At 34.4% G+C, this 13,496-nt stretch overlaps 1 protein-coding gene across 1 annotated transcript in view; it reads right to left on the reverse strand.

The window, feature by feature from the left end:
• LRP1B (LDL receptor related protein 1B) overlaps window positions 1-13,496 on the reverse strand; it is a gene marked incomplete at both ends in the record, with an annotated part of 1,860,945 nt that overhangs the window by 1,705,979 nt on the left and 141,470 nt on the right. The gene's annotated exons all lie outside the window — the stretch shown is intronic.

The raw sequence follows: 13,496 nt of genomic DNA on the forward strand, positions 1-13,496 counted from the left end.
ATTATGACTGTGTTTATTATGCTCAAAATGAATTCAGATAATTGAATTACAGAATTTGACTGTTACACTGATTAAATAAACAAAGACTCACCAAATTTTTGCTTGGCTAATTGATATGTATGTAATTACTAAGGAGTTAAAAAAATACTTAACTGCATCTTATTTCAGGATATGTGCTTCTCCTAATACTGTGTTACATTTTTACATCCACAGTACAGTGAGATAGAGAGTAACTTCTGAAAGTTCAAATTTTACAAACACTTCTCTTTTCTCCCTGTTCCTCCCCACTAAATTGTCTCTGACAAAGCTGCTGTCTCTGACTGTGGCAAGTTGCAATTAGCAACAATTAATTAACCTTACCGAAAACTGGTATGAAGCTGACTTAAGCTCCTTTTTTTTTTCTTTATTTTTTCTTTGTGTCTATAAAGCTTAGGGTTTAAGAAGAAGTTCAGCCAGTAGAGATTTCTTTTTCTTTTAATACACCCCCACAAATCCAATGGATGTTTTACATAAGATTTATTTTCCCTATACTTTCATAAAGCTTTGAAAAAATAATACTTATCATTTCTCTGTTTGCTGATTTGGATGCTTTATTTAATTTATGTATATGATTATTTTACTGTTAGTGTGTGATTAGCATTACCATTATTTCAGGCAAAGTAAATATAATACCTTTCTTTTAGAAAAGGTAACACTCTTCTAATCTTAATAAACAGAAAAAATGATCTGCATGCAAAGCCATGATTTCATAGTTAATCAGATATGTATGTTATGTAACTGGCCTATGCACAGGAATTACTATTAGCTTTCATTCCTTAACTTTTTTATTGCTTTGCTGATCATCTGCCCCAGAGTAAATCAGTTAAATGTCACTGATCAATTATTCCTATATCTAAAACAAGCTTTAAGGATATAAAATCAATATCCCATTCTGGAAATCAAGTTACCCTGCCTCTGAAATTTAACTATACAAAATAAGGATCTGATAGAAAATATTAATTCTGTCAAATTCTAGAGTTACAAAGGAAGATAGTTATTCAAATGTAACATAAATTAACAAAAATCAAAACCGACCATATTTAACTAAGAAGTTCTGCTCTGCTTGTTAATGTATTATTGGTTCCTTGTGTGCTTCACTTATTCTCTTTATTAAATCACTGAGGACCCTGGCTGTGGAATAGATTAAAGCAATAATTGGCAACTTATATTTAGCAGAGACTTCTAGTTCATAAAATGTTAAAATCTCTACATTATAAAAAACAGAGTCTATTTACTTTACTTATGAGTAATATTTATTAAGCATCCTTAAGTGCATTACCCTGTGGTGATACTTGAGTTTGTCAAAATGGCCAAAGTAATTCTTTAGATGTATGTAACTGGCCTTGGGTTATGTTTCCATCTTGCCACAGATTTCCTATGTTCCCAGATAAATCACTTCATCTTTTGCAGTAATAGTTCCTTTTCTTCAAAATTGCCTTCAATTATCTCCCAGGAAGGCTCTCCTAGTCTTATGTGTGGATAGATCCAGTAGTGTCTGCAATGGATTCTAACATTCCTCAACTGGTGTTCCATGGTTATAGCAGCCCACTGTCCCTTGACAATGAAATCATATATAATTTCACCTAGCTATATTAAGATAAGACAAACACTTAAAATTACTCAATCACTAAAAGGCTCTCTTACATTCTGAGACTCTCCTCATTTCCCTCTAGTTTGTTCTCTCACTTTGAGGCATTTTATTGTACCACTATTAATATAAAAGCATTATAATTATCCAGCATTAATAAGTGCATACTGTATGCATATTTCTATTGGAATCCTTCTATGGATATGTATAAAAATCATGTATGCATATTTCTATTGGAATCCTTCTATGGATATGTATAAAAATCATGTATGCATATTTCTATTAGAATCCTTATATGGATATGTATAAAAATCAATGTGTTAAGAATTTTACCCATTAGCAGTCATTATGCTTTAATACCTATCTTAACTAATTTTCTTCTAAATGATAAATTTTCAGGATAATGATATGCAAAACTTGTTTCTCCATTTCATTATACCTAAGCATCTTGCAAAATTCCCCTTCTTTCTAAACATCCTTCTGAACATTCTCTACATTTAGTTAAAAAAAAAATTACCTAGCTTTTTCATTTTATATCAGTTTTGCTACCATTGGCCATGTAATGACTAATTTACAAATGGTAATGATCTTCATCATAGATATTAGTTTAGTAATTTTTTTTGTTACAAAGGCAATAACTTTACTCATAATTCTTACTTTAATAAGCTCCATGTTTTTCTCCTTTGATGACTTAGAAAGTTGGAGTCATGAAATAATTCAGTATCACAGAAAGAAGAAAGTCAAGTTCACCATTCACAATAAAACAAAACAAAATCAAATACTGAAATCACTAAGGTACAGATTTTTGAGGAAAATTTATGTTTAATATATAAATATATGCCAGTTTCTGTATTTCACATTCTTTTAAGTTATTTGATCTTCATCCAGCAATTACATTACTTTTAGTAGGTACACCTCAGTAATAATCAATATATAGATCATAACACATTTTATCTTCTTTAGGTTTATGAATGGAATTATATCTATTGATTAGATGCTTACAATAACCCTTACAGGCTGAAATTCTATCATTCTTTAAAAACTGTGTTTATTCCGCTTTTCCAATCACCAAAGGTTTCAATTTCAATAAGTTTTCAAGTTTTATTCTAAAATATAGATGCCGTTAGACATTCTTTTATTCATGGAAGTGAAACAAATTTACCCAGCCAGTTTTTAGCAATAAAAAAAGCTGCATAAAGTTTATAATCATGTAAATTAAACATATAGTCTACATGTAAAGAAGCAATTCAAGACAATAAACAGGCCAGAAATTAAAGTACTATGAAAAAGAGTGTATATTTTATATAAACTAAATAATACCTAAGACTTTAATATATAAATATATCAATTAAACATGGATTGTATACATACCATCATATAATCATGCATACTTCTATGTACTGAAGGTAATTCAGTTCCTTACGATTTAAAAATTTTAATCCACAGCAGTCAACTTCTCTCAAATTGAACATTAAATTTTACTTGCTAGGGCTTCCCTGGTGGCACAGTGGATAAGAATCTGCCTGCCAATGCAGGGGACACAGGTTTGATCCCTGGTCTGGGAAGATCCCACATACCGCGGAACAACTAAGCCCACGTTCCACAACTACTGAGCCCACGTACCACAACTACTGAAGCCCGTGTGCCTAGAGCCTGTGCTCCACCACAAGAAAAGCCATTGCAATGAGAGGCCCATGCACCACAACGAAGAATAGCCCCCGCTTGCTGCAACTAGAGAAAGTCCTCGTGCAGGAACGAAGACCCAACGCAGCCAAGAACAAATAAATAAATAAATGAAAAAATTTTAAAAACTATAAAAAAAATTTTACTTGCTAGTTTCTTACTTGTTGCAACAATCCTCATTTCTGACACATCGGAATTGACCAGTCTTCTTTATCAGGAAAGCAGCTATCTTAGTGCTTAAACCTGCTAAGCTGACTCAGAGGCTATTTTTGTACTCCCAAACAGTCAGAGCTAGGATGTTCCAAACAATAGTAGGGGTTATATGTTTACGGTTAAGGCAACAACAATTAAGCCAACAAATTAAAAAGCAATTCCTTTTAAAATGCATACATTTCAACAATGAAGTGTGATGTATATGTGATATACACATAGTTTAATATTTTTAAGTAGCTTCCTGTCTGTTGTACCAAATTGGCTGTCATTCTGTTAGACTCATATAACACTTTACTAAAATATCCATTTAATAACAGCACATATAAGATTGAGATAGGGAGTCATTTTCTATAATCAGTGTAACTGCTCTTAGATCTAAGTGAGTCAATATGATCTTTCAAAGATACCTTTCCAATGACACTTGCGATGGCAGATGTAGTGGTCTTTTGGGTATCTGGCACATTTGTCCCTACTTATCTTTCATTTCAGCATTTTAGTTTTCAGGGTGAATGCTCTAAATGTTTCATGACATCACTATGAAGGCTACAGATTATTTGTTCATTTGTGTTTGATTACTCTAGGGAAGTTAACCTCATCTTCCATTTAATACTCAATTTACAAATGGAATCTTTTACTCTCATATTATGTTTAGGCCTTTTGCTCAGTATTTGTAACACAACATTTTTCTCTAACCTTTCCCAATTGACCACAATTTAAAAAACCCAAAATTTACCTGGTGTTTTAATGAAAAAAATCTCTAAAATTCTTGAACATGTATTATGCCATTCACACTTATGGCCAGAATACTGTGGCCACCATTAAAGTAGAAAAAGCAATGTCCAGTTATTATCAATAATTGGCAAAAATCCTATTCCCTGTGCCAATCCTTTTATAAGAAATTAAAATCTCCTTAATGGAGGAAGGAAACTGTTTTTGCAGGTCAAAAACAGTTCAATATAAGCAAGTTGGAATATTTCAACCTAACACACACACATGCATTTATATATATATATATATATATATATATATATATATATATATATATCTCCACATATATACTATACAACTATTATATTTAAAATATAAAATCACCGTTTATTTATTGAGTTAGAGACACATGCTCAGCAGTCCATATATATCACCTTTAATCATTTATCTCAACAAATATTCTTCTCCTGTTTTAGAACTGAGGAAACAGACCGAGAATGTTAATGTTACTTGGCCGCACTAAAGTAGGAAGAATCAGAGGGAAGATTCAAACTCAGACTGAGTGCAAAGTCTCTGACCTTCTACCTCACCATGCTTCTCTGTATCTATTAGTCATTCAACAACCTCTGCTATTGTTTGATTTTTAATACTGCTCACCCCAAACTTCAGGAATCATTTCTAGGGAAACTAAGAAAAACTCTATTGCACATTCAATGGAAGAGTAATGCTGTATATTTTTGTCATTATTTTAAAAAGCTATACTTAGAAAAAGATGAATAAAAGTAAATTTTTACTTAACATTTCTGTGATCTGATGTTTAGTTTGTTAAAGAGAAAAATACAAAAAAGAAAGGAAAGAAACACTATGATCACAAAGCGTCTGAGGAGCTCCACATATGCATTTGTAGCATTATGGTCATGGATCTTGCTCATTGAAAACTTGCATGTTGCCTGACTTGGGGAATTAATGTTGTCTGTGGAATGTTGAATTAATTGGGTTGAAGCTGTTAATCCACTCTGCCTCCTGCTAATGGTGCCAGAGGATTCTGGCATGATGTTTTACCTATACCCACTTTTTCTTCTTTTTCCTCCAGGCCATATTATGAAATGACTAAAGTCAGTGCGCAGGGCATTACAGTTCTCAGAAAACTATTCAAGTAGTTTCAATTGCTAAGAAGAGTTTTGCTGACAATTTCCTAAATAATTTTTTAAATTTCAGCAAGCACTAATGCTGAGATTGAGTTTTACTTGGCTAGCACTGTTAGATGGCTAAATATTTCAGATACATTAAACATTTTTTTTAAAAATCCTTTTAATTTAATTTATATTTTAATCATTTTATTGTAATAAAATTCACATTAAAAATATATGATATACTTTATATATATATATATATAGAGAGAGAGAGAGAGATAGATAGATATAGATATAGATATAGATATAGATATATATCTGTTGGTATCCTATCAGAAAAACAACTTGACAGAATTTCCAGCAGAAAGATTTTCCTTAGGGATTTGGTTACAAAGATGTTAAAAAGGCTTAAGAATAAAAAGAAGAAATGGAGGGGGGCTGAGGTGGAAAGAGTAAAACAAGGATTGGTTACCTAAAGACTAGGAATCTGCTACTGCTCCAGGCCAGGAGCCAGTATTTGCTGAACTGCTAGAGTTATAAGAGCTCCACTGCCTTGTAGCAACTAGGAACGAACATGTGGTGGTCTCCGAGTAGGAATCCAGGAGCCCACATTCCCTCCAAGTGTGCAGAAACCACCTTGAAACTCCTTGAGGTCTACAACCACTTCCCATAGCTCTTTATTTTCTGCTGCAGGAGGCTCCACCAGGAGTAGAAAAAAAAAAAAGATTTCTTCTTCCTTCCCTCTTCCAATCTCTCAGCAGTGGCTCTAACTGGCAGTGCTCTTTGGGAAGCTAGGAAAAGTAGCCTGGGGAATGTAGTAGTTGCCAGCTTCTAAGAGAAACATGGAGCTGAGAGGCAAAAGAATCGACTCAGCAGAATTTATTTTATTTTATCTTATAATTCTATTTTATTCTTATCATTGATTCATTGAGATGATATCAGCAAAGCACCTTTGTCAGGGTTTTGTCCATTATATAGGTACACAAGAAATGTCAGTACCACAGGTGAAGGTCTTTCTGAAATCAATTTATACCTCTTGCCTTCTGGAACAAAGGAGACTGAATATAATTTAACTTTTTCTTGATGACTCAAGGTTAACTTCATAATACCAATGTTTAGACTGGGACCATTGCCTTCAATGACTTTTGAGGTGCAGAGTGATGTTTGTTCCAATACTGATTACTTCACACTACTACAATTTTAAGATCCATTTTCTGTTTTTCTTTTTCTTTGTCTTAGTAATAAGCAATCAACAATAATTTCGTGCAGTTGTCAGTGTAGACCCATTTAGTAATATCCTTACTACTCAATTTTTTACAATGATTTGTTGTATGTCAGGAACAAAGATAACCAAAATTTTCTAAAATCAGGTTTTACAACGAGGTAATCTAAATGAAACTTTGAGTGGCTGCCTGTAAGGGTTTTCCTCATGAGCAAAGTATATGAGGGCACCTGCTCAGAAGACCATTTTTGTCTACTTTATGTTTTCTTCTATTTTTCCGGAGTCGTGGTCATTTGCTAAGTACCCTCCAGGTAGTTGAGATGTTAATGTAATATTGGCCAGCTAGCAAAAAACAGGCTAATTTTGTGAATGGCCTGAGATGTATTCTGGATGATTCATCTCATAATAAAAATTATTGCATAATTGAGAGAAATAAATCCTTTCTTTATGAACAAAAACATGTCCTCTTTTGCAAATTTGCAAAAGTCTATTGTGCTTTGTGGATCATTAAAAGAAGCTTATAGAATCAGGGAATCACACAAATATTGTTATGCCTTGTGTCTAGATAAAATATATATGTATATATGTGCATGCATGTATGTATACATATATAAAGTGTATGTATATATATATACTATATATATATCATATGTTTTGTGTATTGGGAGGAGAATGGGGAGCATCAGACACTGAGCAGAGAAATATTGGGAAGAAAATACTTCTCTTTTTTTAACATCTTTATTGGAGTATAACTGCTTTACAATGGTGTGTTAGTTTCTAAGAAAATATTTTAATGGCCATAAATCTAATGATATCATCAAGAAAACCTTGACATGTCCCTCTATTGCCCTACGGTAGGACATTATGACCTAGTAAATTTAATTGTCCACAAATAAAAGTAACATATCACTTTTATCTCTTGTTTCTATAATTCTTTCAGCTTTACATTTTGGATCTTCTTGTATTTACTCTCTTATTCCTAGTACTTAAAATAATTACCCCCACGCATAATGATTGAGATTAACCTGACATCTCAAAGTTGCCTTTATCATGCTGTTACCTTTGAGTGGTATGGTGCTGAAGGGCATTATTGTACAGAGACTGCACTGAGTCAGAGTCACATGGGCCAGAATAACAGAGTTAATTATTGACAGACTTGGGAAAAAACCCAAGTCTCTAGGAAACTATATGTTTGAAAATCCTTGCAATTTTATAACTGGGAGAAGCATAGAAAACAATAATTTATATACTAATGATACTTAATTAGTTTTCTATTGCTGCTGTAAAAAATTGTCACAAATATAGTGGTTTGAAACAACACAAATATATTCCCTTATAGTTCGCTGGGTCAGAAGTCTGTCTTGACTTTGGTCACTTGGCCAAAATCAAGGTGGCTGAAGGGCTAGTTCCTCTGGAGGTTTTAGGGGAAAATCTGTTTCTTTGCCTTTCTCAACTTGTACATGTTGCTCACTTGTTCCCTCCTGACCACCATCTTCCATCTTCAAAGCCATGAAGAGCTAGTCAAGTCTCCACTTAGTATCACTCTGACCTCCCCGTTAGTCATTGACTCTGACGCTTCTGTCTCTATTCTGTTTTTAGGGACTGACTACCTTGGGCCCACCTGGAAAATCCAGGGTACTCTCCCTATCGTAAAGTTAGCTGACTGACAAACTGAATTCCATCTGCAATCTTAATGCCCCTTTGTCTTTTAATTGATATATTCATAGGTTTCTGGGATTAGAACATGGACATTCTGGGGAGGCCATTATTCTACCTGCCATAGTCAGTAGAGGTAATAACACATATAAATCCTCCCATAGCTTTGTTTGCTTGTCATAAAAATCCTATCAGGAAGGAAGTATTAGCTTCATTTTGTAGGAGAGGAAATAATATCCTATGGGCTTTGAGCTTTTATTGGAGGAAATTTTTAGAAATTATAAAGCCTTGGAATTATTAAAGCTTTTACTCTGTAGAAAATAATCAATTGAAATTAAAATGAAACACTACTATTTTCTTTGGGGGATCCATAAAAAATGCTTAAGGCGTGGGTTTAAATATCTTCAGTTTTTTTGGAAAAGAGGAAAGAAAAATGATACTAACAATCTTAGATCCATTAAGAAGTTACAAATGAGTATTACTTTAAAATAGCTTTATTTCCTATCTCTAATCTCTAAGATCTAAATGTAGATACATGATATAGTTATGAATGAATGAGTCAACACTGGCACTTATTTATGGTTAGTTTATGTAATAATTTCATCCATAAACTGTCTTCCTAGATATCCCCAAACATCACTGAACCTCTCCAAATCTATTTTCACATCAGTAAAATAAGTTAATAGTTTTTACCAATATCACAAAGCTAATACATGGGAGAGGAGAATTAAAATAGGGTCTATCTTAAACCAGGTCTGTGATTCATTATGCTTACCTTTCACCAGGAACAGTTTCAACTTTTACATGAATGCATTTAACTATCTGAAGACCACTTTATAGTAATTCTATTATTATTCTTATTTTACATTAAAGAAACTGAAGTACATAAAGGTTAAGCAACTAGTCCAAGATGACCCAAATATTAAGTGGGAAAATTAGAATCGGAGCTAAATTTGGTTTAGCTCCAAAGGCCACACTTTTAACTATAACTACTGTCTCTGGTAGATGCATCAGCCTAAACACAGTTCCATATCTTCATTGTGCATTAGGGCTGTTGCCTGCTTGTTAGAAATTCTGTTCTTTAATTTAAAAGAAAAATGCAAAGTAGCAAATATTTATTGAGCATCAGAGTGTCAAATAGAGAGTTCTGCAAAGTGTAGGGAGAAGGCCAGCACACTGCTTTGCTTCACAGTCCCTGCTTAGTAATTACTTTTTAATTGATTAGTGAGCAGGCAACTCAATGGACTGATTGCAAAAACACCCTTGCAAATTCAAAGAAAGGTAAGGATACACTGCCATGCACACTAACAAAGACAAAAATGGTGAAATAAGTTCAGATTGTTTTTCCCTTGAATTACAGCAAAGTCCACTGGTCACATTTTGCAAACTTTTCACCAGTATGGATGTATTAAACCTTGACACTTTGAGGAATACTTCTAAAATATACATTGACTACATTGACTTCATGTACTATTGATACATCCATAATCATGCTATGCTACCATTTTAATTTCATATCAACTTTGGATGAAAATGATATAAATGCATTACAAACATACTCTCAAATTAGGAGTGTGGGTCCAATTTTATCAGGTTCTGACAGCTTGATATGCTGAAAATAGTGGGGTACATTTTCAAAGAAGCATGTTCTAATTTAGCCATGCAGCTTCATGTTTATTTTAATGGTAGTTGCACAATGAAATAACCACAAAACACCCTGAACACTTACCCAACTCTGTCTACCAAAGGAATGGGAACATTAATTGAACTAAAAAAGGGAAATAATTACTTAACCTTAGCCAAAAGGATGTTCTCCTTAATTTCTATGTTCTTATGCTTTAGTAAAAGATCACAAATAGGAACCAACATAAAAAGATTTTTAAAAAATTAATTGTATGATTTTCTTAATCGTTTGGGGTTTGTTTTTGTAAGTCTTTTCTTTCTCTTGTGTCTCCTGCCTAAAGAAGTTCCTTTAGCATTTGTTGTAAAGTTGTTTTGGGGGTGCTGAATTCTCGTAACTTTTGCTCGTCTGTAAAGGTTTTAATTTGTCCCTCGAACCTGAATGAGCTAAGGGCAGGACAGGAATAAAGACGCAGACATAGAGAATGGGCTTGAGGACACGGGGAGGGGGAAGGGTAAGCTGGGACGAAGTGAGAGAGTAACATTGACATATATACACTACCAAATGTAAAAGAGATAGCTAGTGGGAAGCAGCCGCATAGCACAGGGGGATCAGCTCGGTGCTTTGTGACCACCTAGAGGGGTGGAAAAGGAAGGGTGGGAGGGAGACGCAAGAGGGAGGGGATATGGGTATATATGTATACATATAGCTGATTCACTTTGTTTATACAGCAGAGAAACTAACACACCATTGTAAAGCAATTATACTCCAATAAAGATGTTTAAAAAAAGGCAGTCATAGATAGTATGTAATTGAATAAGTGTAGCTATATTGTAATACCACTTTATTTATGGACACTGAAATTTTTTTTTTTTTTTGCGGTACACGGGCCTCTCACTGCTGTGGCCTCTCCCGTTGCGGAGCACAGGCTCCAGATGCGCAGGCCCAGCGGCCATGGCTCACAGGACCAGCCACTCCGTGGCATGTGGGATCTTCCCGGACCGGGGCACGAACCCGTGTCCCCTGCGTCGGCAGGCGGACTCTCAACCATTGCACCACAAGGGAAGCCCGACACTGAAATTTGAAAGTCATAAAATTTTTATGTTTCACACACAAAAAAAAACTGATTGTATATTGCATGTGTCATGACTCAAAAAGTAGTGTATCTTAGGACATTAAGTAACCAGTATTGATCTATCAATCAATTTTCTTTCTTTAACAATCAAGAATTCTAATTCATCATAACCATATTATTTCATTAACAAAAATCCAGTGGCACAAAACTGGGAGAGCTTAACCTCATCAGATGGCCTCTTTTCTCAAAACTATTAACATCATATCACAGACAAAATATGTTCATCTCACATTGGGTCTTAAAAATGGTTAGGAGCACATCTCTAAATTAATGATTCATGAAATCATTTGCAGCTATTAGCCTATAAGGATAAGTGCTGGTAGTTCTTTTATTTCACTGCTTGGTGTGATATCATCAATTTAAAGTCTACCTCATATGAGATAATTTATATATATCACATAATTCATTGAGACCTGTCAGGTTTTTAAAATTTGCATTACCACGTACAAGCATAAGTGTCACAACATGAAATAACATTCAGGCAGGAATTCTCTGAAACTTCCTTTAACTACCTAAGCCCAGTTATGAGTCCTGTAAAAGCCAGGGTTTACACTGCTAAGAAAGAGTTCCATTTGGCCACATAGCCTTGGTTGGCAAAGTCTAACTCTTTCAAAGGACGAGTACACATTGCAATGCTCAGAGCAAGTAGAGAGAGAGAGAGCTGCATGGGCATCAGGGAACAGATGTTCTTCCAGCCACTCTTCTTTCAGGAGGCAGTGCAATCTCTCTGTCTGAATTTTATCTTACCACTTAGAGAAATGATCATGTCTTTGTACTTTTGTTGCACCCTCTAATGAGTCTGTGAACATGCTTACAGATTTTAATTCACAAGTCCTTACAACACTTTTCTTTTGAAAGCAAGTGATAAACATCTTTTAGTTAGTAAAAATTCAGATATCAAAGGCTATCATGCATATTTATGACAATAAAAATGCAAATAAGCTTAATCACTCTCTCTACAGACATCTAATAGGTCATTGAAGGTCACTAGGCCTTAGACACTGGGAAGTATGAATCAATGTGATTCTTCAAAAATTTACTGTAGGGCTTGCCTGGTGGCTCAGTGGTTGAGAATCTGCCTGCTAATGCAGGGGACTTGGGTTCAAGCCCTGGTCTGGGAAGATCCCACATGCCGCGGAGCAACTAGGCCCGTGAGCCACAACTACTGAGCCTGCGCGTCTGGAGCCTGTGCTCCACAACAAGAGAGGCCACGACAGTGAGGGGCCCACGCACCATGATGAAGAGTGGCCCCCGCCTGCCACAACTAGAGAAAGCCCTTGCACAGAAACAAAGACCCAACACAGCCAAAAATAAAAATAAATAAATTAAAAGAAGGCTCAACATTAAAAAAAAAAAATTTTACTGAACACTTACAGTATGCAAGTTCCTCTACAAAGTGTTAGTATAAATTGTTTAATACAAATGCAGAATAGTGGTCAATATATATTCTAACCCTGTGCTTCTAGAAGCCAGACAGAATATAACTGGTTGATGCTCACACTCATGCAAAAATCATGTAATTTAGAAGAAACATAACTTGAAAAAATAATACAAGTAGTGAAGCAGCATGGTATGTTGAAAAAGAATCAGGTAACTGGTAATGAGCATAACTAGGCAATCCCAGTTCTGGCTCTAAATAACAATGTTAACTTGGGCAACAAGTTACTAATATTTTTCTGGGTCTCAGTCTGTTTATATTCTAAACATATCAGTATTACCAAAATTGAAATGCAAAACAATGACTTACTAGGTGATGGCTTTTGGCAAGTTACTCAGTCTACCAATCCTGAGTTTCCCACATATGGGGGAAAATGGAGATAGTAATAATTGTCCCTATATCATCAGATTGCTGTGAGAACTAATTGAGTTATTTTATACAAAGGACCTGGTGCTTAGAGATCTACCCATAGCAATTATTTTTATTATTGCCATAGCTATCTGTGTGTTCCAAGAAACAGTAATTTTATTGAAGGAAGGTGTTTGGAATATAAATAGCTAAAGTAAATAAATAAATTTATTTCTTTTTTCAGCTTTACTGAATTATACCTAACAAATAAAACTGAAAGATATTTAAAGTGTGCATCATGATGATTTGATATACATTTACATAATGAAAGGATTTCCCCCATCTAGTTCTGTAATGTCACATATTTATCTTGTTTGTTTGTTAGTGAGAACATTTAAGTCTTACTCTCAGAATAAATTTATTTCTAAAGCTAAATAAAAGAAACAGTTCTATATTCAAAAAAGTTTGGAACGTGACATGTTAAAAGTCGATTCTTGTTTCCTTTATGATATCCAACAGCTTGTAATAAGCTAAAATGCACTGTACATCTCCAAGAGGGAAATGTTACCCTACATTATTGGACTGCAGAAGCCTCATTTCAGAGAACAACTGGTAGGAAGAACTTTCTGACAAAGACATTCTGGGAAATATTAAAAAAGATGATCTCTGAGCTAACTGGGGTTTATGATATTGATATCCAGGTGTGTTACAT

Source organism: Hyperoodon ampullatus (assembly GCF_949752795.1).
Source record: "Hyperoodon ampullatus genome assembly, chromosome: 8".
Taxonomy (NCBI): Eukaryota; Metazoa; Chordata; class Mammalia; order Artiodactyla; family Ziphiidae; genus Hyperoodon; species Hyperoodon ampullatus.